The following is a 23091-nucleotide window of genomic DNA, read 5'->3' as shown; positions in this document are numbered from 1 at the left end:
GTAAGTATGCTCAACGGCTCGCAACATTGCGATACAGCTTAAACAGCATGAGAATTAAGTTTATGTCATTCTTTTCACTTCTTACTTGCTGCTTCCTGGTCATGGATACTTTGGACATTTTAGTACAAATCCTTTCCGAAGAATCTCCGGACGTAATCCCGGATCATGGCACGGAAGACATCGATCCAACCCTGCTAGTAAGACGCAGCTCTAGGATTGCAGCGAGGAATCCTTTTTCCATCACCGAATGGCCCATAGAAAGGATTTTGTCCACCTTATACACTCCGAACATGCAAGTGCCTCCGAATCTGGATCACGATCAGCCACCGAATATCTCCAACGATCAAGCAGACCCAACTCCAAAGAAAGCAAAAACAGCAAGTGCCTCTTTAGTTCCAGTACAAGGAGAAGACAAGATTCTCTCGGCGCTGTCTCAATTCAAGGAACCCTTTCCACCATGGACAACAGGATCCAGGCACTGGAATCACAGCTCTCTTCTCCTGCACCTCAGGCGGGGGTCGACGGACAGACTTCCAGCTCAACATCTAACCGCGCTATTACCCCCGACTTAGCGCTTCATAGTAGATCTCTTGGATCAGCGCTACCTGCTGCTTCCACTGGACTGCACTCATTAGCAGACACTTTACAGGCCATCGAGCATTGTCATGCTCTCTCTGTACTTCGTTTTCCCACTCAGCGTCTCTCTGCCCCAAGACCGCGTCATCCTACGACACTAGCGCTCCGGCGACAGGACAGTTGAAGCCTGGAAGACAAACCCTGTTTGTTTCAATTTCAATGAGAATGTTTGTATTCGTTATAACTGTAAATATTTTCATGCTTGCAGCTACTGCGGGAACAGTCACCCAAGGTTTTCTTGTCCACGACGCACAAAATATTTAAAACAGAAATAAACACTCCAGTGAAAACTAAAGAGCTATCCAAAGCTCTGGGAAGGCATCCAAATCGCTGTTTCGTGTCTTACCTCATTTTTGGGCTCATGCATGGGTTTCTAGCCGGTCTTTCCAATATGCCAACCTTCTCATTTACCTGTAAAAATCTCCAGTCAGCTATCAAAGATCCCCAGGCCGTAGACGATCTTATTGATAAAGAATTAGAGAAGGGGTACATGATCGGACCTTTTGATCAACCTCCTTTCAAATTTTTTCGCATTAACCCTTTAGGAGTCGCAGTGAGGAAATATTCGGGAAAAAAAACGCTTAATTGATTTATCCGCTCCCCACTCCACAGTAGGGGTTCCTAGCATTAACAGTCTAATTCCCTCTGAACCTTTTTCCCTGGCTTATTCTACAGTGGACAACACAATTAAACTCATTAAATTAGCCGGCAGAGGAGCGTGGCTCAGCAGAGCCGATATCACCGGCGCCTACAAAATCTTGCCCCTACATCCCTCTCAGTGGCATCTTTTCGGGGTCAGGTGGCGAGAAAAAAATTATTTTTCAGTCAGACTCACCTTTGGGTGTAAAAGCAGTCCAAAGATATTTGATACACTATCGGAAGCACTTTGCTGGATCCTACTAAATAATTTCTGATTGCTGATGGTCAGATGACACAGGGACTTCGGTGGACAACTGGTGGTGGTGCTCGATCCAGTGACGATCCCTTGAATCCCGGTGAGTGAGTAATCCACGTGAAGTAGCTGTAATCCAGTGTTGCGTGACGATCCAGGAACGAACGACGAAGACAGGAAGACTAGGTAGGAACAAGGACACAGGAACAGCACGGGAGCACACCGGGGAGAAAACAACGATCTGACAACATGAAACACCAGTTACTGAACTATATAGGGACAAACAATTGAAACCAGCTGGCGCTGCTGATCATCGCTGATCAGTGACCACGCCCACACACACACACACAACAGCACGCTAGACGAAAGAGAGAGAGTGAATTCATGAACCGTGACAACTTCCTGCTTATAGACTTTCCAGATGCCAACCCATCGCGCAGCATCAATTCCCTGGTCAAAGCATTCAACAAATTCTGCATTCCTTTCGCAGAGGAAAAAACAAAAGGCCCTTTTCACGTACTCGATTTCCTGGGCATCACCCTAGATTCAGTGAAAATGCAAGCGTCTCTTCAGCTAGACAAACTAGAAAGTATTAGAGGGTTCATTAGAACTTATTCCTGCTCACCTACCCTAACAAAAAGGGATCTTCTTTCCCTGTTGGGCCATCTCAATTTTGCCATGAGGATTATTCCCCAAGGTCATTCCTTCATTTCCAGACTTCTAGACCTGTCTAAAACAGTAGAGAGTATGCATGACATGGTTACGTTAGATATAGGATGCAGGTCCGATTTAAAATTCTGGTCAAAATTATGCGACTATTGGAACGGTATTTCCTTCTTCTATGAAGAAGATATCGAATCCTTAGTTAAACTGCAGTTCTTCACCGATGCAGCTCCTTCCGTCGGGTTCGGGGGAATTTTTAATAATCAATAGTTCGCAGAAAGATGGCCAAAAGAATTGAAGGAACTGGCTCCCTCTATACAGTCGACAGCGCTTTTGAAAATATCTACTATAGTGATTGCTTGCTTATTATCTTTCTATAATCTTTCTAAGTGTCTTTCTCTTTACATCTTCTGACTAAAAGCAACCAAAAAGCCAACTTTAAGTGGATAAGTAAACAATAATAATAATAATAATAATTAAAGCTGCAAGTAGTGATGAACGGGCCCTCGCACCCGGGCTCACAGGCAGCGAGCGGCTTTAGTAAAAAGGTGAACGGTGAGAAATATGCATTTAAAGTCATAATGTAAGTGGAATATATCAAAGTATATTCCATATATTTGCCAGTCTTCCTGTTGCCAGCAGGTGGCGCTATCATTATAGTGGAATATTGGCCTTCAGATGTGTTCAGCCCAGGACTCGAACTCGAACATGTGAAGTTTGGGGAAGAACCAACATTTTATGCCTGAGTTATAACAACTTCTGTTGCTGTGGCGAGACATCAAATTTTGTCATGGCACCATGGACACGCCCTTTGACAAAAACTCAAGATCTCCACAATTTAACATTGCACAGGCCTTTAGATTATACTGACCACAAAAAATTCATTAATATCAAAAATATTCTAGGTGTAGTCGCAGCGTAAAACATGTCACTTCCTGTTGCCAGCAGGTGGCGCTATGACTATAACTGAATATGGGCATGTAGATCTGTTAAGGTCAGAAGTCTTATCCAAAATGTGAAGTTTGGGGCAGATTGGACATTGTATGTCTGAGTTACAGCAACTTCCTTTTTCATGGCGAAACATCGAAATTTGTCATACCACCATGGACACGGCCTTTAACGAAACCTCAAGATCTTCACAATTTAACATTGCAAAGGCCATTAGATTACACTGACCAAGTTTGGTGTTGATCTGAATAAATCTCTAAGAAGAATTTGTTAAAGTACAACCCCTGAAAATGGCAAAAACAACACCAATTTTGCAGAGAAAATTCTAAATAACAGACTTCCTGTTGGGATTCGGATTTCGTACCAAGAGACTTTTTCGTAGGTATTGGTGTGTTACATGTGTGTACCGATTTTTATACATATACTTGAAACATAGCTCGAGGTGCACTCTGTTGAAAGTGTATAGGTGGCGCTATCGAGCCATTTTGCCACACCCGATGGAATATTGGCCTTCAGATCTGTTCAGGCCAGGACTCTTATCACACATGTGAAGCTTGGCGAAGATCAGATATTTTATGCCCGAGTTATAACATCTTTTATTCCGATGGCGAGACATTGAAGTTTATCATGGCGCAACGGACACGCCTTTAGATTAGACTGTCCACAAAAAAGACATTGATGTCATAAAATTTCTAGGAGTAGTTTGTCGCAGTGTAAAATATGTCACTTCAATCAATCTGTTCAGGGCAGGAGTCTTATCAAACATATGAAGTTTGGGGCAGATTGGACATTGTATATCTGAGTTATAGCAACTTCATTTTTCATGGCGAATCATCGAAATTTGCCAGGCTGCCACGCACACGCCCTTCAACGAAAACTCAAGATATTCACAATTTAACATCACAAAGGCCTTTAGATTAGGCATGCCAAATTTGGTGTTGATCTGAATAAATCTCAAGGAGGAGTTCGTTAAAATACAAGGCATGGAAATGACAAAAATTACACAAAATTTGTTCATAATATAAAAAATAACCGACTTACTGTTGGGTTTAGAATTTCGCTCTAAGAGTCTTTTTTGTAGGTATTGGTGTGTTACATGTGTGTGCCATTTTTCGTGCATGTACGTGAAACATAGCTGGAAGGCTGTTGATTTTTTTAGTATAGGTGGTGCTTTCGAGCCATTTTGCCACACCCTCTTCTGAATCCTATATCAGACGAACATTTTCACCAGGTTTGACGTGTGTGCAAAGTTTCATGACTTTTTGAGCATGTTTAAGCCCTCAAAAATGCGATTCATTCGGTAGAAGAAGAAGAAGAAGAAGAAGAAGAAGAAGAATAGACAGAGCACCATCGGTGCTCGGGCCCTAATAATCAGCATGACTCCCCAGACCAATACAATAAGTGGCCTCTTAAAACCCATGAGCCGCAACTGCTTTTACATAGTAGCAGTTAAAATATTTATTGTTAATCTTAACTTATAACATTAATGTAATTAAATTAAATATAAAACAAGCTATTTGTCACTGCCAGAACATTAACATTTTTACAAAAAAAATATTTTATAGTCTTTTTTTTTATTTGTATAGAAAATCAAGTTATGCTCAGAGACCAGAGGCTCCATCATAACATTATAACAGGCATCTTACAAGTAGAGACCTGCACGATCGCAGTACCCAACACAGCAGAGTGTGGCATAGGAAAACACTTAATGGGCGGGTAGTGACTAAAGAATAAGGTGTACTCACACTAGGCAATCTTAAACCCCAAAGCCTGGTTTGTTTGACTAGTGTGATCACTCTGTTTAGCAGTCTCTGGCTCGGTTGGAAGAGGTGGGCCAGAGCGCGGTTCAGTTATCTATAGATCAGTGCGTGTGAGTGTAACTGCGCCAGAGCGCAGATCTATGTTATGCGAGCAGAGGTGTCAAGTAACGAAGTACAAATACTTCGTTACCTTACTTAAGTAGAAATTTTGGGTATCTATACTTTACTTGAGTAATTATTTTCGACTTTTTACTTCTACTCCTTACATTTTCACGCAAGTATCTGTACTTTCTACTCCTTACATTTTAAAAATAGGTTTGTTACTGCTATTTAATTTCTGTTTGTTTTCATTCCGGCTTGTCATCATTAAAAAAAAAAAAAACCTATCCAGATAAATTGCGCCATCCGGATGAAGTGAATTGGATTGTGGTTGGATGAGTATAAACATATACCATTCCGACACCCTATCGGTTTGTACGCGATCCATCGCACCTGCACATGACATTAATCACATCACACTTCCAGCAAGGACATAGCCAGTGTTGGGTTCGTTTATCAAAAAATATATTTCTTAAAAGTAGGGTTGGGTATGGAACCGGTATGAACCGAACCGAATAAGGACGCAGATTTCGGTGCCTCATTTCGGTGCCTCTTAAATGCCTGAGCGATCGATTGAAATGTTTGTCCTGGTTCTCCAAAATGTACACAAGAAGCAGGGGTGTCTTTTTCTTGTTTGGACAGTGTTTTCTCTACAACCCGAATTCCAGAAAAGTTGGGACGTTTTTTAAATTTTAATAAAATGAAAACTAAAGGAATTTCAAATCACATGAGCCAATATTTTATTTACAATAGAACATAGATAACGTAGCAAATGTTTAAACTGAGAAATTTTACACTTTTATCCACTTAATTAGCTAATTTAAAATTTAATGCCTGCTACAGGTCTCAAAAAAGTTGGCACGGGGGCAACAAATGGCTAAAAAAGCAAGCAGTTTTGAAAAGATTCAGCTGGGAGAACATCTAGTGATTAATTAAGTTAATTGATATCAGGTCTGTAACATGATTAGCTATAAAAGCTTTGTCTTAGAGAAGCAGAGTCTCTCAGAAGTAAAGATGGGCAGAGGCTCTCCAATCTGTGAAAGACTGCGTAAAAAAATTGTGGAAAACTTTAAAAACAATGTTCCTCAACGTTAAATTGCAAAGGCTTTGCAAATCTCATCATCTACAGTGCACAACATCATCAAAAGATTCAGAGAAACTGGAGAAATCTCTGTGCGTAAGGGACAAGGCCGGAGACCTTTATTGGATGCCCGTGGTCTTCGGGCTCTCAGACGACACTGCATCACTCATCGGCATGATTGTGTCATTACTAAATGGGCCAAGGAATACTTTCAGAAACCACTGTCGGTAAACACAATCCGCCGTGCCATCAGCAGATGCCAACTAAAGCTCTATCATGCAAAAAGGAAGCCATATGTGAACATGGTCCAGAAGCGCCGTCGTGTCCTGTGGGCCAAGGCTCATTTAAAATGGACTATTTCAAAGTGGAATAGTGTTTTATGGTCAGACGAGTCCAAATTTGACATTCTTGTTGGAAATCACGGACGCCGTGTCCTCCGGGCTAAAGAGGAGGGAGACCTTCCAGCATGTTATCAGCGTTCAGTTCAAAAGCCAGCATCTCTGATGGTATGGGGGTGCATAAGTGCATACGGTATGGGCAGCTTGCATGTTTTGGAAGGCTCTGTGAATGCTGAAAGGTATATAAAAGTTTTAGAGCAACATATGCTTCCCTCCAAACAACGTCTATTTCAGGGAAGGCCTTGTTTATTTCAGCAGGACAATGCAAAACCACATACTGCAGCTATAACAACAGCATGGCTTCGTCGTAGAAGAGTCCGGGTGCTAACCTGGCCTGCCTGCAGTCCAGATCTTTCACCTATAGAGAACATTTGGCGCATCATTAAACGAAAAATACGTCAAAGACGACCACAAACTCTTCAGCAGCTGGAAATCTATGTAAGGCAAGAATGGGACCAAATTCCAACAGCAAAACTCCAGCAACTCATAGCCTCAATGCCCAGACGTCTTCAAACTGTTTTGAAAAGAAAAGGAGATGCTACACCATGGTAAACATGCCCCGTCCCAACTATTTTGAGACCTGTAGCAGAAATCAAAATTGAAATGAGCTCATTTTTTGTGTAAAATTGTAAACTTTCTCAGTTTAAACATTTGCTATGTTATCTATGTTCTATTGTGAATAAAATATTGGCTCATGTGATTTGAAAGTCTTTTAGTTTTCATTTTATTAAAATTCAAAAAACGTCCCAACTTTTCCGGAATTCGGGTTGTACTTCCTGTTGGCCTTCTGTTGCTAATCGTAGCTCCGTGTAGCTGTTTTTATTTTATTTTTATTTTTTCTCTAGAATCTTTATCTTACTATCACTCTCTGTTTTTTAAAGTGATAAAATATAACTTAATTCACACCATATTTCTTATATTATCGATCAATCTTATCAGATTAATTTTGATCGTTCACTTTTATTTTATATCCGTGAGTGCAGTACACCTGCAAAGCGTCAGCACTCGTTAGCTTGTCATTAGCGTTTTCATTCGAACCTATCGCTGTTTTCTTTTCTCCTCTCCTCTCTCTCGCTTCAGTTTTTAACAAGTTCATCAAACAACCGCAGTAAGAATATTTCATCAAGCAGGGTGAGTAATGGCTTCTCCTGCTATTGTTATTTGCACCTCTTGCCACATGTACAGTTTATCTATCTCTGTCGCAGATGAGGGATTCACATGTGATAAATGCAGGGAAATAGTTAGGCTGACAGAGAAGATTTCAGAATTAGAGACACGCATCCGAACTTTAATTGAGGACAGTAAGAATGTTAGGGCTCTAGATACGGCTTTGGATGCGTCTAGCTCAGGGATTCCTGTACATTGTTCGGTCCCGGCAACAAAGCCCCTGCAGCAGGGCAACTGGGTGACAGTGAGGCAGCGTAGTCGTGGGTCAAAACACCGCTCTTCTTTTCCGATCAAAACATTAAACAGGTTCTCCCCACTCAGTGATGCACCCACTGATAAACCTGATGAAAGTGCTCTAGCTATTGGTGATTCTATGGTACGGAACGTGAATATAGAGACACCAGCCACCATAGTCAAATGTTTACCGGGAGCCAGAGCGCCTGAAATCTTGGCAAATTTAAAAGTGCTGGCTAATGCTAAACGTAAATACAATAAGATTATTATTCATGCCAGCGCTAATGACGTTCGACTTCGCCAGTCGGAGATCACTAAAAATAACATTAAAGAGGTGTGTGAACTTGCAAGCACGATGTCAGACACTGTAATATGCTCTGGTCCCCTCCCTGCTTACCGTGGTGGCGAGATGCATAGCAGATTGTCATCACTCAATGGCTGGATGTCTAAGTGGTGCCCACAGAATAACATAGGTTTCATAGACAATTGGACGAGCTTTTGGGGCAGACCTGACCTGTTGAAAAGAGATGGTCTTCATCCCTCCTGGGGTGGCGTCTTCTCTCTAGAAATATGGCAAATAGTCTTAGTGTTTATACTTGACTAACTGGGGCCCGGGTCAGGAAGCAGACAGACTAGCTAAACCGACCATCTGCTAGCTGCCTCATGTCACAGAGGTCAGCTAATTCTCAGCACATAGAGACTCTTTCACCTAGATATCACACTATAGAGACTGTGTCTGTTCCCCGAACTAGAAAATACAAAAAACGTCCAAACCAAGTTAAGATTAACAATTTAATAGAGGTTCAACAAATAAAAAACAGATGCAATATGGATAAACAAATGATAAAGCTTGGCTTATTGAATATCAGATCCCTTTCTACGAAAACACTTTTTGTAAATAATATGATTACTGGTCATAATATAGATGTGCTCTGTTTGACAGAAACCTGGCTAAAACCTGATGATTACATTATTTTAAATGAGTCCACCCCCCAAGATTACTGTTATAAACATGAGCCGCGTCTAAAAGGCAAAGGGGGAGGTGTTGCTTCAATTTATAACAACGTTTTCAGGATTTCTCAGAGGGCAGGCTTCAAGTATAACTCGTTTGAAGTAATGGTGCTTCATATAACATTACCCAGAGAAACAAATATTAATGATAAATCCCCTGTTATGTTTGTACTGGCTACTGTATACAGGCCACCATGGCACCATACAGACTTTATTAAAGAGTTTGGTGATTTTACATCTGAGTTAGTTCTGGCTGGAGATAAAGTTTTAATAGTTGGTGATTTTAATATCCATGTTGATAATGAAAAAGATGCATTGGGATCAGCATTTATAGACATTCTGAACTCTATTGGGGTTAGACAACACGTTTCAGGACCTACTCATTGTCGAAATCATACTCTAGACTTAATACTGTCACATGGAATTGATGTTGATAGTGTTGAAATTATGCAGCCAAGTGATGATATCTCAGATCATTATTTAGTTTTGTGCAAACTTCATATAGCCAAAATTGTAAATTCTGCTTCTTGTTACAAGTATGGAAGAATCATCACTTCTACCACAAAAGACTGCTTTTTAAGTTATCTTCCTGATGTATCCAAATTCCTTAGCATATCCAAAACCTCAGAACAACTTGATGTAACAAAAACTATGGACTCTCTCTTTTCTAGCACTTTTAATACAGTTGCTCCTTTACGCTTAAGGAAGGTTAAGGAAAACAGTTTGACACCATGGTATAATGAGCATACTCGCACCCTAAAGAGAGCAGCCCGAAAAATGGAGCGCAGCTGGAGGAAAACAAAACTAGAGGTATTTCGTATTGCTTGGCGGGAAAGTAACCTATCCTACAGAAAAACATTAAAAACTGCTAGATCCGATTACTTTTCTTATCTTTTAGAAGAAAACAAACATAACCCCAGGTATTTATTCAATACAGTGGCTAAATTAACGAAAAATAAAGCCTCAACAAGTGTTGACATTTCCCAACACCACAGCAGTAATGACTTTATGAACTACTTCTAAAATCGATACTATTAGAGATAAAATTGCAACCATTCAGCCGTCAGCTACAGTATCGCATCAGACAGTGCACTATAGACCCCCTGAGGAAAAGTTCCACTCATTCTCTACTATAGGAGAGGAAGAATTGTATAAATTGTTAAATCATCTAAACCAACAACATGTATGTTAGACCCTATACCATCTAAGCTCCTAAAAGAGGTTCTTCCAGAAGTCATAGATCCTCTTCTGACTATTATAAATTCCTCATTGTCATTAGGATATGTCCCCAAAACCTTCAAACAAAAAAACACAACTTGACCCCAAAGAACTAGTTAATTATAGACCAATCTCGAATCTCCCTTTTCTGTCCAAGATACTAGAAAAGGTGGTATCCTCACAATTATATTCCTTCTTAGAGAAAAATGGTATATGTGAGGATTTCCAGTCAGGATTTAGACCGTATCATAGTACTGAGACTGCTCTCCTTAGAGTTATAAATTATCTGCTCTTATCATCTGATCATGAGTGTATCTCTCTGTTAGTTTTATTGGATCTTAGTGCTGCGTTTGACACGATTGACCACAACATTCTTTTGCATAGACTTGAACACTTTGTTGGCATCAATGGAAGTGCATTAGCATGGTTTAAATCGTACTTATATGACCGCCATCAGTTCGTAGCAGTGAATGAAGATGTATCATATCGATCACAAGTGCAGTATGGAGTACCTCAAGGCTCAGTACTAGGGCCGCTACTCTTCACGCTTTATATGTTACCCTTGGGAGATCTCATCAGGAAACAGATCCCCTGTAAAGACCTTGTCTCAGAGGACCACCAGGACAAAACCACAGGAAACAGATGATTCTTCTGCACAATCTGACGTCGTTGACTTGATTGCAAATAAATGCACAGACACTATTTAACTGAACAGAGATGATATCACTGAATTCAATGATGAACTGCCTTTAACTATCATTTTGCATTATTGACACACTCTTTTCCTAATGAATGTTGTTCAGTTGCTTTGACGCAATGTATTTTGTTTAAAGCGCTATATAAATAAAGGTGACTTGACTTGACTTTTTTAACGGGGCTATTGCTTTTAGCTCCATAAACTGTACACAAATTCGCGATTGCCTCAGAGTCAGTCCCCTTAAATTTCATATGAAACCGGCGTCAGACCGGTCTACTCCTCGTCTTTCAGCTCGACCGGTCTACCTGCAGACCGCGAGCGGAGCAGTGCGACCAGACTCAAACAGAGACAGGGGACACACTGTGTGTTTATCGATAGATTGTTAGAATATCTGTATCTGTGCAGTTCTTTGTCATAAATACAGTTTACAAAAGGTCACGAGGGAGCAGTCGGTTTCCCATCTACTCTAAAGATATCGCTGTTCACCGCTCATCACACCACAGCTGTTTCCTCCAGCGACAATCTAGCCCTTAATACTAACATGCTTTAGTAGGGTATTATTATATTGGGACATGCTGTTTTGTTTTTTTAAACTGCGGTTAACCCCTCTGACATTAGTAGATATACTCCTATCACATTGACACTAGATGGTCTTGTTTCTGTTTTTTTTTTTTTTGCTATATAGCCTATATATATTTTATAAAGATTGTGAGAGAAAAGAAATTAGGCTTGTTTGACTTAAACCGGCGCTGCACACTGCAAGACTGATCGGTTTATGACATCAAAGTACTGCGAGAGCGATTCAAAAGCATAAGGAGCGTCTACTCTCTTTGATGTCATATGTCGTGTGTGTATGTATATATGTATATGTATACACTCACCTAAAGGATTATTAGGAACACCTGTTCAATTTCTCATTAATGCAATTATCTAATCAACTAATCACATGGCAGTTACTTCAATGCATTTAGGGGTGTGGTCCTGGTCAAGACAATCTCCTGAACTCCAAACTGAATGTCAGAATGGGAAAGAAAGGTGATTTTGAGCGTGGCATGGTTGTTGGTGCCAGACGGGACGGTTTGAGTATATACATATACACACGACATATGACATCAAAGAGAGTAGACGCTCCTTATGCTTTTGAATCGCTCTCGAGTACTTTGATTTCATAAACCGATCAGTCTTGCAGTGTGCAGCGCCGGTTCAAGTCGAACAAGCCTAATTTCTTTTCTCTCACAAAAAAAAAAAAAAACAGAAACAAGACCATCTAGTGGCAATGTGAAAGGAGTGTATCTACTAATGTCAGATGGGTTAACCGCAGTTTAAAAAACAAAACAGCATGTCCCAATATAATAATACCCTACTAAAGCATGTTAGCAATATCAGCTTATATAACTAGTAGCTAATGTTAGCATCTTACCTGCTGCACTCTCTGCTGCTTTCTCGTCGTCAGACCGATAGCCCTCCTTTCACTGGTGACTTTGTGTTTGAGGCCACAAATGTTACAAAGCTGTCATTAAGTTGAAGTTATCACACAGTCCTTGCTCAAGCCGCTCACTCGCTCTGTTTCATTACAGAAACAGAATTACATTACATTACTTTCATTACAGTGTGCTCCTTAGCACTGGGAGCTCCCTCTGCTGTCCATAAGGTGCCACTGCGCACCAGCCATTTCAAACCCAGCCTCCAGTATTTGGGCCATGCCTCCTAATTTGCATACACTCCTCAATCCTCAATCCTCAAATGCCCAACCCTAAATCCCCAAATCCCCAATCCTCAATCCTAAATGGCTAAATGATTAAATGCCCGATCCTAAATACCCAAATTCCCAATCCTAAATCCCCAAATGCCCAATCCTAAATCCTAAATGGCTAAATGACCAAAATGCCCAACCCTAAATAGAAAATGCCCAATCCTAAATACAAAATGCCCTATCCTAAATACCAAATGCCCAATCCTAAATACCAAATTAATTTTCGACTTGGACTTTAAGTTTAAAATTTAGATTTTTAGATTTGGTTTAAGACTTTTAGTTTTAGACTTTTAGTTTATAATCTGACTCAATAATTCCTCCATACGTGTGTCTATATCATCCTAATGCTCGGTGAGGAGGAGAGTTTGAGTGGCCAAAGACTCTCAAGGACCACAGCTGGAGAATTGCAGAAAATAGTTGAGTCTCGGGGTCTGAAAACCTTAAAAATAAATTGTCAAACAGCACCTACATCACCACATGTTGTTTGGGAGGTTTCAGGAATAATTCTCCTAGCTCATCCAAAAATAAGCTCCAACATTCAATTCAAGTTTCAATTCAAGTTTATTTGTATAGCGTTTTTTACAATACAATCGTTACAAAACAACTTTACAGAAAATTATGTTTCTACAATATTTAGTAATAGCTTATAATTGGTGACTGTCAGTTTGTGCATGTATGACAGGATTTGTAGAAAAATGTATACAAGACGTAGTCAGCCAGATGAACATTATTAATATTATTAATAATTAATAATTATTATATGATGCAGTCACACTTTTAGCAATATTTGTTAGCTATGTTTGTTGATTCAGGGTTAGCATCATCTGGGGTCCTCTGAGGGTCAGCATCATCTCTTCTCAGGTGTTCTGGATCCAGACTGGAGCTTGTGTAAATCCTAGTTACCACGGGATGTAAATATATTCAGTTATCAGACATGATAGCTTCATATTATCCATAACTTCATGGAACTTCAAATGGTACTGGCTTCTATGGTCAGATCAAACTAATAATGAACTTTTTAGCAGCAAACACTCAAGATGGGTTAGGTGAACACAGGAATAAAAAGTACCCCATATGTACAATGAAATATACAGCTGTATTTTTAATTTTGTGGGCCTATATTTTTTGCTGGAGGTCCTAGAGGTCTTGTTATGTGACAGATGGCATCTTTGATTATATCAAATACCAACAGATAAAAAAATAAAAAAAGTGACTGACTCTGTTAGAAATCTTATAATGGGCCATGTTTAGATCTTCCAACCTTACAATAATCCAAACACAAACCTCAAAAACAACACAAAAATGGGTAACTGGGTACAAAACCCAGCTTCTGCTATGGCCATTCCAGTCCTCTGACCTGAACCCTAGAGAAAATGAGTGGGGTGAACTAAAGAGAAGCACCAACATGGAGCTGGGAATCTAAAGGATCTGGAGTGATTCTGGATGAAGAAATGTCTCTGATCTCTTGTCACACACAGAGCAGTGAACACACACACACACTGTGAGCACACACCCGGAGCAGTGGGCAGCCATTTATGCTGCGGCGCCCGGGGAGCAGTTGGGGGTTTGATGCCTTGCTCAAGGGCACCTAAGTCGTGGTATTGAAGGTGGAGAGAGAACTGTACATGCACTCCCCCCACCCACAATTCCTGCCAGCCCGGGACTCGAACTCACAACCTTTCCATTGGGAGTCCGACTCTCTAACCATTAGGCCACGACTTCCCTTAAGAAACTCTTAATCAATCCGTCAGCTCCATATAATTTGCTGTTTCAAAGCATAATCACCTTTATGGCTCTTGATGAATTTTCTCTCCCAACCGTAGAACAATGATCATGCAATCAATATGGAGAGAGAGAGAGGAAAAAAAAACATTCTTAAGCTCTTGGCTGGGAAAGGCTGACATTACCTCAGCTTTAAGCTATGCCCATGCATCCAGATTCATGGCACTTATTCGAGGTACACTGACAGGACAGGAAATTCTATTTCGTTGAACACTTTACTTCGAATGCAAGCCGATCAAAGATTTTCTGACGTTATCGGGAGCAGCTTATTGGATTTTCTAAACAGCTACGCAAGTAATCCTCATAGCATCCCATTTAGATAACTCAAATTGCTCTGAGTATTGAACTCTCTGTCAGGTGCTGCAAAGTGCTCCCAGTGAAAAAAACGAATAAAATAAATAAAATAAAAAAATCTCCAACTACCGGCAAGGCTCACCCATCCAATACAGTAACTATTGAATTCCCGTCAGATTGCCTCCCGGTCGAGCAAACCTTGCCTTTTCCAACAAACTACCGGCGGAGTTACCCGTCTGATGGCGTGAGTATTTAAATCCCGTCAGATGCTGCAAGTGCTGTCCCGATCGAGTGAATGTTTCCCTTCAGCTAACGGTGTCGCTTACCTGTCCATGTGCGAATATTGAACTCTTGTCAAAGGCTGCAAGAGCCCTCCTGGTCAAGCCTTTACATCCGACTATGGGTGTACCCATTCAGTGCCGCAAGCATTGATATCCCACCGAATGCCAGCGAGAGCCTTCCGTCTAGACAACCTTACCTTTTCCATTTTACGGGCAGCATAGGCTTACCTGATCGATGCTGCATGCTCCCATCATACGCCGGCGAGAACCTCCCAGCTAAAACCTTAACTTCCCCTTTTACGGTCATCGAGACTTACCTTTCTGGTGCCGCGAGTATTGAGCTCCCACCAGATGCAGACGAGAGCCTCCTGGCCACACAACTTTACCTTTCCTTCTACGCCCGAAGAGGTTTACCCATTCAATGCCCTGAGTAGGAACCTTCCATCGAATGTCGGAGAGATCCTCCCGGCTAGACAAACTTACCTTTTCCATCTTTCGGCCAGCGAGGCTTACCCATTCAATGCGTGTGCTCCCATTGGATGCCGGCGAGAGCCTCCTGACCAGACAACCTTTCCTTTCATTTTTTACAGCCGCCAAGCTGATCTTTCCATTATGCACTATCCAGCTCCCGTGGGAGGCCGGCAAGAACCTCCTTTTCCATTCTACGGTTGTCTAGGCTTTCCCGTTCAATGATGCGAGTACAAGCTCCCATCGGACGTTGGTGAGAGCCTCACCACCACCCAAACTTACCTCTTTCACCCTACGGCCTGCAACGCTGACCCAGCCGATACAGCAAGCACGAAGTTCCTGTTGGATGCTGGTGAGAACCTCCTGGCCACACTACTTTACCTTTCCGTCTTACATCTGGAGAGGCTTAACCATTCGATGCCGTGAGTACAAGCTCCCGTCAGACATCGGTGAGAGTCTCCCGTCTCGACAAACTCACCTTTCCCTTTTCTATGGTCGGCGAGACTTACCCATTCGATTGTTTGTGCTCCCGTCGAACGTCGGCGAGAGCGTCCTGGCCAGACAACCTTACTTTTCCAATCTATGGTCGGCGAGACTTACCCGTTTGATTGTGTGTGCTCCCGTCGGACGTCGGCAAGAGTCTCCCGGCCACATAACTTTACCTTTCCATTCGACAGCAGGTGAGGCTTAACCGTCCAACGCCACGAGTCTCAACCTCCTGTCATGTACTGTCTAAACTCCCTCCGCTATCCTCACATCTTTTCCCCCCGCCTGGCAAGGCTTACACATTCGATATTCTGAGTTGATACCCTATCGGATGCAGCGAGAGCCTCCCAGCACAGGTTTTCTTTTCCTCTCCCCATCCCGACAGATGTCGGTGAGAGTTCTCCCGGTCGGGTTCCATACTTGCTGCCCACAAGCGAGTCTCATCCATCTGATGCCGTGAGTATCGACCTCCCGTCGGATGTTGCAAGAGTCTCCTTGTCGGTCAGTCCAAAAAACCATTCCAACGCTGCGAGCTCCCATTGAGCATCGGCTGGACATAGTCCAGTACCTGCAGCTGGTAGGGCCTACCCTTCCAACGCTTAAGTCGCTCCCACTGGAGTACATAGGCTCTACCGGCCTGCCAACGAGATGACTTCGAAGAAAAATAAAATCAGCCCCTGCCAGTGCTCAATGCTATTTTGGGGGGTGTTCTTAATCTGGCGGCTGTCCTCTTGTTCGTTTGCTTTTTGGGGGGTACTCTAGGTTCGGGCCATAATGAACGGAAGAGAGTGACCAGTGTGTTAAAGCGAGTACCACAATAGCAATAGAAGAGAAGAGCAAAAACCAGAAAGATCTTGAGCAGAGGAGAATAGGGGTGGTCAAACGCAGTAGAATAAGCAGAGTTGGTAAGTAGGCTGATGGAAAGACAAACTGAGGAAGAAAGAAAAAAAAATTGCACAGAGGAGGTGAAGTCAGACATTAAGTTAATAAGCTGAAAATAACAGCAATATGGGAGAAAAATAATGAGGGGGTGTGAGGTGGCGTGTTTCTTCAACACTTCACTACATTAAAATATTTTTCTGCTGGTTCCTTTTCTGGTTCACTTTAAGGTTTTGGTTCTTTTAAAACAAACTATGAAAGGGCGGAAACACCCTAAATTTTTTATTTTTACAAAGTGCACTTTAAAAAAAAAACAGTCAGGTGTATGTCAAGTGTATGATCTTTATGTAGCTACATCTAAGTTACCTTTTATTTAATTAATATTAATTATTAGCACTTTTTTATAGGCCCTAATATTGGAAGTGCACTACAAGTGCACATTTATTATGCACTGGGACACATGTCCTAGTTTCAGCACATACAAAGTGGCAAAGAAACAACCCCTGCTTAAGAGCTTTTTCTTTGCCTTTTGTTTTTGCCTTGTGTTAAGACTTTGTGGCAAAACAGGGAGAACAAGAACAACTGTAAACACTTATTAACAAAAACCTTTTTTACTAATGAAACTAAACTTTTAATTTTAATGTATTGTATATTTAATGTATATTTTCACCTTTTAAATAATTGGTGGACTCTTCAGGAGTCGCCTTGTACCTGTAAGGGTTTCAAATATACAGGCTCATATTATAATCATATTGATGTTAAATTTTTTTAACAGCAATAGGCACCTTTGCATTTAAACATACTGTCAAAAATAAAACAAGATTCATATGTCTCTCTTCACTAAATAACAACAATCCAGGTTTAAATAGTTACTAGGGCCTATTAAAAAAATCTTTTGTAAGCTTGAATGTCAGCCAACAGTAATAAATGCTGTTCAGACATGTTACCAAATGGATAATCAAAAATATCCTTACAACAACCTTATTTAATAAATAGCATCAGATTGCATGACAGTTAAACAGGCAAAGCTAGTTTATACACAATTGTAAACACTGATTAGCAAAAAATTCAATAATGAAACAAAACTTTTATATGCCCTCTGTAATTGTGTGTGGCAGCCTGCTTAAACATATTTCATTCAGTGGTGTTAAAACAATCTTGAAGAGCCTCTGATGACCCTTCCGGCCACACAATGCTGAGCCATGTTTCCTTGAACAAAAAACACAACAATCTCTTACAGTCCTCTGAGTTGAGCGTAGTAGTCTGACATAATCCAGTATATTGCCCAAAGATCGTACGTTAGCCAGTACGATGGTGGGGATAGCTGGCTTGTGTGGGTTCGCCTCCGCTGTGGGCGAGATGAAGTAATGGGGGTCGGTGATAGTGTAGTCCTCCCGAGCAGATTGAGATCCTGCAGCTCTTCCACGTGCACAGAGATTAACTCTAAAAATGTGGTTCCTCTTCAGGAATTTGAGCTGCGTCGAATGCTTTGGGGAACGCCTTTCGCAATACCGACTCTGAATATTGTGTGCAATATATCCAATGGAAGGTGTACGTCACGGTTGGGGTGACATAGAGACCAAGAAGCTATAAAAGCACGTGCCGAGCAGCTGGCTTCAGCTTCTTGTCTTTCAGCAAGCGCTCCGTGTGTGCATGTCATTCTGTCTTGTCAGTCTTATTTATTGTCGTTTGTCACCGTAACGATTAAACCAAGTTCAGGTATGTTTGAAGGAAGGAGACCAGAGTCGGCGCACTGAGGCTCGTGGGAAATTTATTAACAACAAAAACAAAAACGATCTCTCGCCACAAGCGCATCTACTTCATTAACTTCACAGCTCTTTCTCCACGCTGGCTTCACGGTCCCACGAGTCCTCAGTTCTCTCTCTCCTTCTTGCCGTTTTTCAGCTGTCTTAAATACTGCCTCCCCATGCCAATCACTGCAATCAGAAGCAGGTGTTAGTCGTTTCCCACTTGACCCACTTACCACCGCTCGTCTCCTCGCTCTCTCTCCCGTCGCAGACCTCGCTGAACCACGCCTCCCGTGCCACTCCCCCCCCCCATTCCTGGAGAGGAAGTCGGCCACAGCCATCTGCGCCCCCGGCCTGTGAATCACCTTGAACTTAAACGGCTGTAAAGCCAGATACCAACGGGTGATTCGCGCGTTGGTATCCTTCATGCAGTGGAGCCACTGGAGGGGCGCGTGGTCCGAGCAGAGGGTGAACTCTTGGCCCAGGAGGTAATAACGAAGGGTGAGCACCGCCCACCTGATGGCCAAACATTCCTTCTCTATGGTGCTGTACTTAGTCTCCCTCTTTGAGAGCTTCCGACTAATGTACAGCACCGGGCGGTCCTCCCCCTCCACCACCTCCACCTCCAAGACCGCGCCCAGCCCCCTGTCCGACATGTCAGTCTGCAACAGAGAGGGGAGAGAAAAGTTAGGAGAGTGCAGGAGCGGTCCGCCACACAGGGCAGCCTTAACCTGGATAAAGGCCTGTTGGCATTGCTCTGTCCACTGGACCGTATCTGGTACCTCCTTTTTAGTGAGGTCAGTCAGCGGGCTGGTGAGGTCCGAATAACCTGGAATAAACCTCCTGTAATATCCCGCCAGCCCCAGACCCAAGACCCAAAAGGTGGTGAGGCAGTTCTGCAATAACCGTCCAGGTCGCAATCACTGCCGTCTTGTCAATTTGGGGACGCACCTGCCCGTGGCCCAAGTGGAAGCCCCAGATACCTTACCTACACCCGCCCAACTGCACACTTCTTCGGGTTGGCCGTTAGCCCCGCCCGTCTCATCGCCCTGAGGACAGCCCTCACATGCTCCATATGCTGATGCCAGTCCCCACTATAGATGATGATATCATCCAGGTAGGCCACGGCATATGCAGCATGGGGCCGCAGAACTCGATCCATGAGTCACTGAAACATAGCCGGGGCCCCGAACAAGCCGAAAGGATGCGTCACAAATTGGTGTAATCCAAACGGCGTGGTGAAGGCTGTTTTTTCTTTGGATATGGGAGATAAGGGGATCTGCCAATATCCCTTAGTTAAGTCCAATGTCGAATAAAAACGAGCTGTGCCTAACCGATCGAGCAACTCGTCAATCCGCGGCATCAAATTTTGACACTGCATTCACCCTGCGATAGTCCACACAAAACCGCACCGAGCCGTCCGTTTTAGGTACCAAAACTATCGGGCTCGCCCAATCGCTGTGGGACTCCTCAATTACTCCCTTCCCCAGCATTGCCTCTAATTCCGACTGAACCACTTTTTTCTTGTGTTCAGGTAATCTATATGGCCGGCTGCGAACCACCACGCCCGGTCTCAATATGATGCTGAATCAGATTGGTACGACCAGGTAGAGGCGAAAACATGTCTGCAAATTCTAATTGTAAATGGCTGATGTCAGTGCGCTGTGAGGGTGAGAGGTGATCCCCTCCCGGGGCCAGGGCGAGGGATTTGTCTTTGATAATCTCTTCTGGCCCGAGATCCTCCTCTCCGCTGACTGCCGTCGCCAGCAACACTGATTCCTCCTCGCTCCATTTTTTAAGGAGGTTGAGGTGGTAAATTTGCCGTGCGTCGCCTTTATCTGTTCGTATCACTTCATAATTGAGATCTTCCAAACGCTGTGTGACCTCAAAGGGTCCTTGCCACTTTGCTAATAACTTAGAGCTGGAGGTTGGCAGTAATACGAGTACTTTATCTCCCGGTGCAAATTCTCGAAGCTTAGTTCCCCTGTTATACAACTGGCTCTGCCTGCCCTGGGCCTGAAGCAAATTCTCCATAGAAAGCCGCCCCAGTGTATGAAGTTTTGCTCTCAGGTCCATGACATACTGAATTTCATTCTTGCTATCCGACCGTCCGTCCTCCCAAACTTCTTTTAAGACGTCTAACACCCCACGGGGCTGGCGTCCATAAAGAAGCTCAAAGGGGGAAAACCCCGTGGAGGCTTGGGGGACCTCGCGCACAGCGAATAAGAGGGGTTCCAGCCATCTGTCCCAATTTTCGCGTCTTCTTGAATGAATTTACGAATCATTCTTTTCAACGTGCGATTAAACCGCTCGACCAGTCCGTCCGTTTGTGGGTGATAGACGCTGGTACGTACCGCTTTAATGCCCAACAATTGGTACAATTCGCTTAACGTGCGTGGCATAAACGCGGTGCCCTGATCCGTGAGAATCTCTTTCGGGATTCCCACGCGGGAGATTAAACGAAACAGGGCGTCCGCCACACTCTTTGCTGAGATGTTGCGGAGCACCACTGCCTCCGGATATCGTGTTGCGTAGACTACGATGACTAACGCAAAGCGATGTCCCGTGCCGATTGTTCTAATGGCCCGATGAGGTCCATGCCAATTCGTTCGAAGGGGACCTGCACTAAAGGGAGAGGGCGCAAAGGCGATTTTGGGGTGGCCGGTGGGTTCACCAACTGACATTCCCGACACGATGCGCACCACCTGCGCACGTTCTCGTGAATGCCCGGCCAAAAAAATCCGGTCATTAGACGATTTAGTGTCGCCGTCACTCCTAAATGCCCTGCCATTGGATTACAATGCGCCGTCTGGAACAAAATTTCCCGACGGCTCTGAGGTACTAACAACTGGGTTGTATCCTCTTTTGTTTGAGCGTCGTGGGTCACTCGATACAACCGATCCTTAATAATGGCAAAATACGGGAAAGAGAGCGCGCGATCAGGGTGGAGAACCTGCCCATCGATGGAACGGACCTGCTCAAATGCGTGTTTGAGGGTCGCATCTTGGGACTGTTCCAGGGGGAAGTCATCGCAACTGGAGAGGGTTAGCCTCGCCAAACCGCTTGGTTTCCCCTGAGACAGTCCCACTTGGTCCTGGCACAGATTCTCCCACCTGAGGGCTCGCCCGCCCCCCCAGCGTCTCTTCTTCCCAGAGGCATCCACTGTTAAACACCCCGATAATTGTTCGAAAGCGGGTCAATAGGTTCCAAAATTAGTGGATGTCGGAGGCGCAAACTAACGGCCACCTCCACATAATGATTTTTGTCCCCTAAATTTGATGGCTATGGCTTTTACGGGGTATTCCACTATATCCCCGTGCACACACCTCACCTTAACCATGCGGCCCGTATCCAATGCCCCCGATTGTATCAGGCTTTGATGGATGGAGGTCTGGTTACAACCTGAATTCACCAAAGCCCGATAGGTACCCCCCTTAATACTCACGGGTATTTGGTACAACCCGGCTTGATCAGGGGCAGCCTGCGGGTCGTCCGGGATCCGGACCAACGTCCCCACCTCCATGACCGGGCACCGATCCACGAAATGGCGCGGATCCCCGCAACGCCAGCAGGCCGGCCCAGGCCTCCCCACCGCCCTAGTGGCAGGAAGTGGGTCGGGGAATTGGCGTGGGAAGGCAGTATGTGGCTCCTCGAGTCCCTCCCGGTGCGGCGATCCCATTCCCCTGGAAGGGCCTCGTGGCCCGGTCGCTGGCTCCATCCCCGTCCTCCAGCGGGGGGCGGCCCTCGATGGCCCTGCAAAGCAAGTCCTCGGGGCAGGAACCGGTTTCTGGGAAGGAGAAGGGAGAGAGAGACAGGGGAGGGGAGAGAGAAACAGATGTAAGGGGTTCGCCGACCCCGGAGCATGCCGCCAGCTGATCCTCTGCTAGTTGGATGGCCAGATCCAGCGACGCCGGACGGTGGCACTGGACCCACTGGGCAGTCCTCTTTGGCAGGCGGGAGATGAACTGCTCCATTACCACCTTGTTGATGATGCCTTCGGCGTCGCTTCCTCCGGCCAACAGCCATTTGCGGCACGAGTCCCGAAGCTGCTGTGCCAGGACAAAGGCTCGGCCCGCTTCCGTCAATTCCAATGACCGGAAGCGCTGTCAGTGTTGCTCAGGGCTGAGGACGACCCTTTGGAGAATGGCTCGTTTCAGGTCAGCCACCAGGAGGTTCGGGACGGGCAGTTTTTGGGCGGCCTTCTGGGCTTCCCCCGACAGCAGCGGGATCACTCGCACCGGCCAGCTGTCTGATTGCCACCCACATGCCTCGGCCGTTCTTTCGAATAAGTCTAAGAAAGCTTCGGGATCGTCCGTCGGCCCCATCTTCGTGTGGGCGGCGGGCTGGAGCTGGGGGAAGCTGACCTCGTCCGAACCTCCCGGTCCAGCAAGCTCCGGAACAGCTCGTGATCCTCCTGCTGGACCTGCATCATCGCCTGGAACCGATGCTCGTGGTCCGCCTGCAAGTCCAGCAGGGGTTGATGGTGTTCTTGATGCAGGCCCGCGAGCGATGTGATGATGTCCGCAAATGGTGAAGCTGATGGTCCTGACGGAGTTTACATGGCGGCATCGTTCTCCTTCCTTCCCGGGTTTCGGC

At 44.2% G+C, this 23091-nt stretch overlaps 1 long non-coding RNA gene across 1 annotated transcript in view; it reads right to left on the bottom strand.

Annotated features, from left to right (window-relative positions):
• LOC132161292 (uncharacterized) overlaps positions 1–23091 on the bottom strand; it is a 329747-nt gene that overhangs the window by 294307 nt on the left and 12349 nt on the right. The gene's annotated exons all lie outside the window — the stretch shown is intronic.

Source organism: Carassius carassius, chromosome 17 (genome assembly GCF_963082965.1).
Source record: "Carassius carassius chromosome 17, fCarCar2.1, whole genome shotgun sequence".
NCBI classification, from domain to species: Eukaryota; Metazoa; Chordata; class Actinopteri; order Cypriniformes; family Cyprinidae; genus Carassius; species Carassius carassius.
Note: the sequence above shows the minus strand (reverse complement) of the source record. Positions and strands in the feature narration are given on the sequence as shown.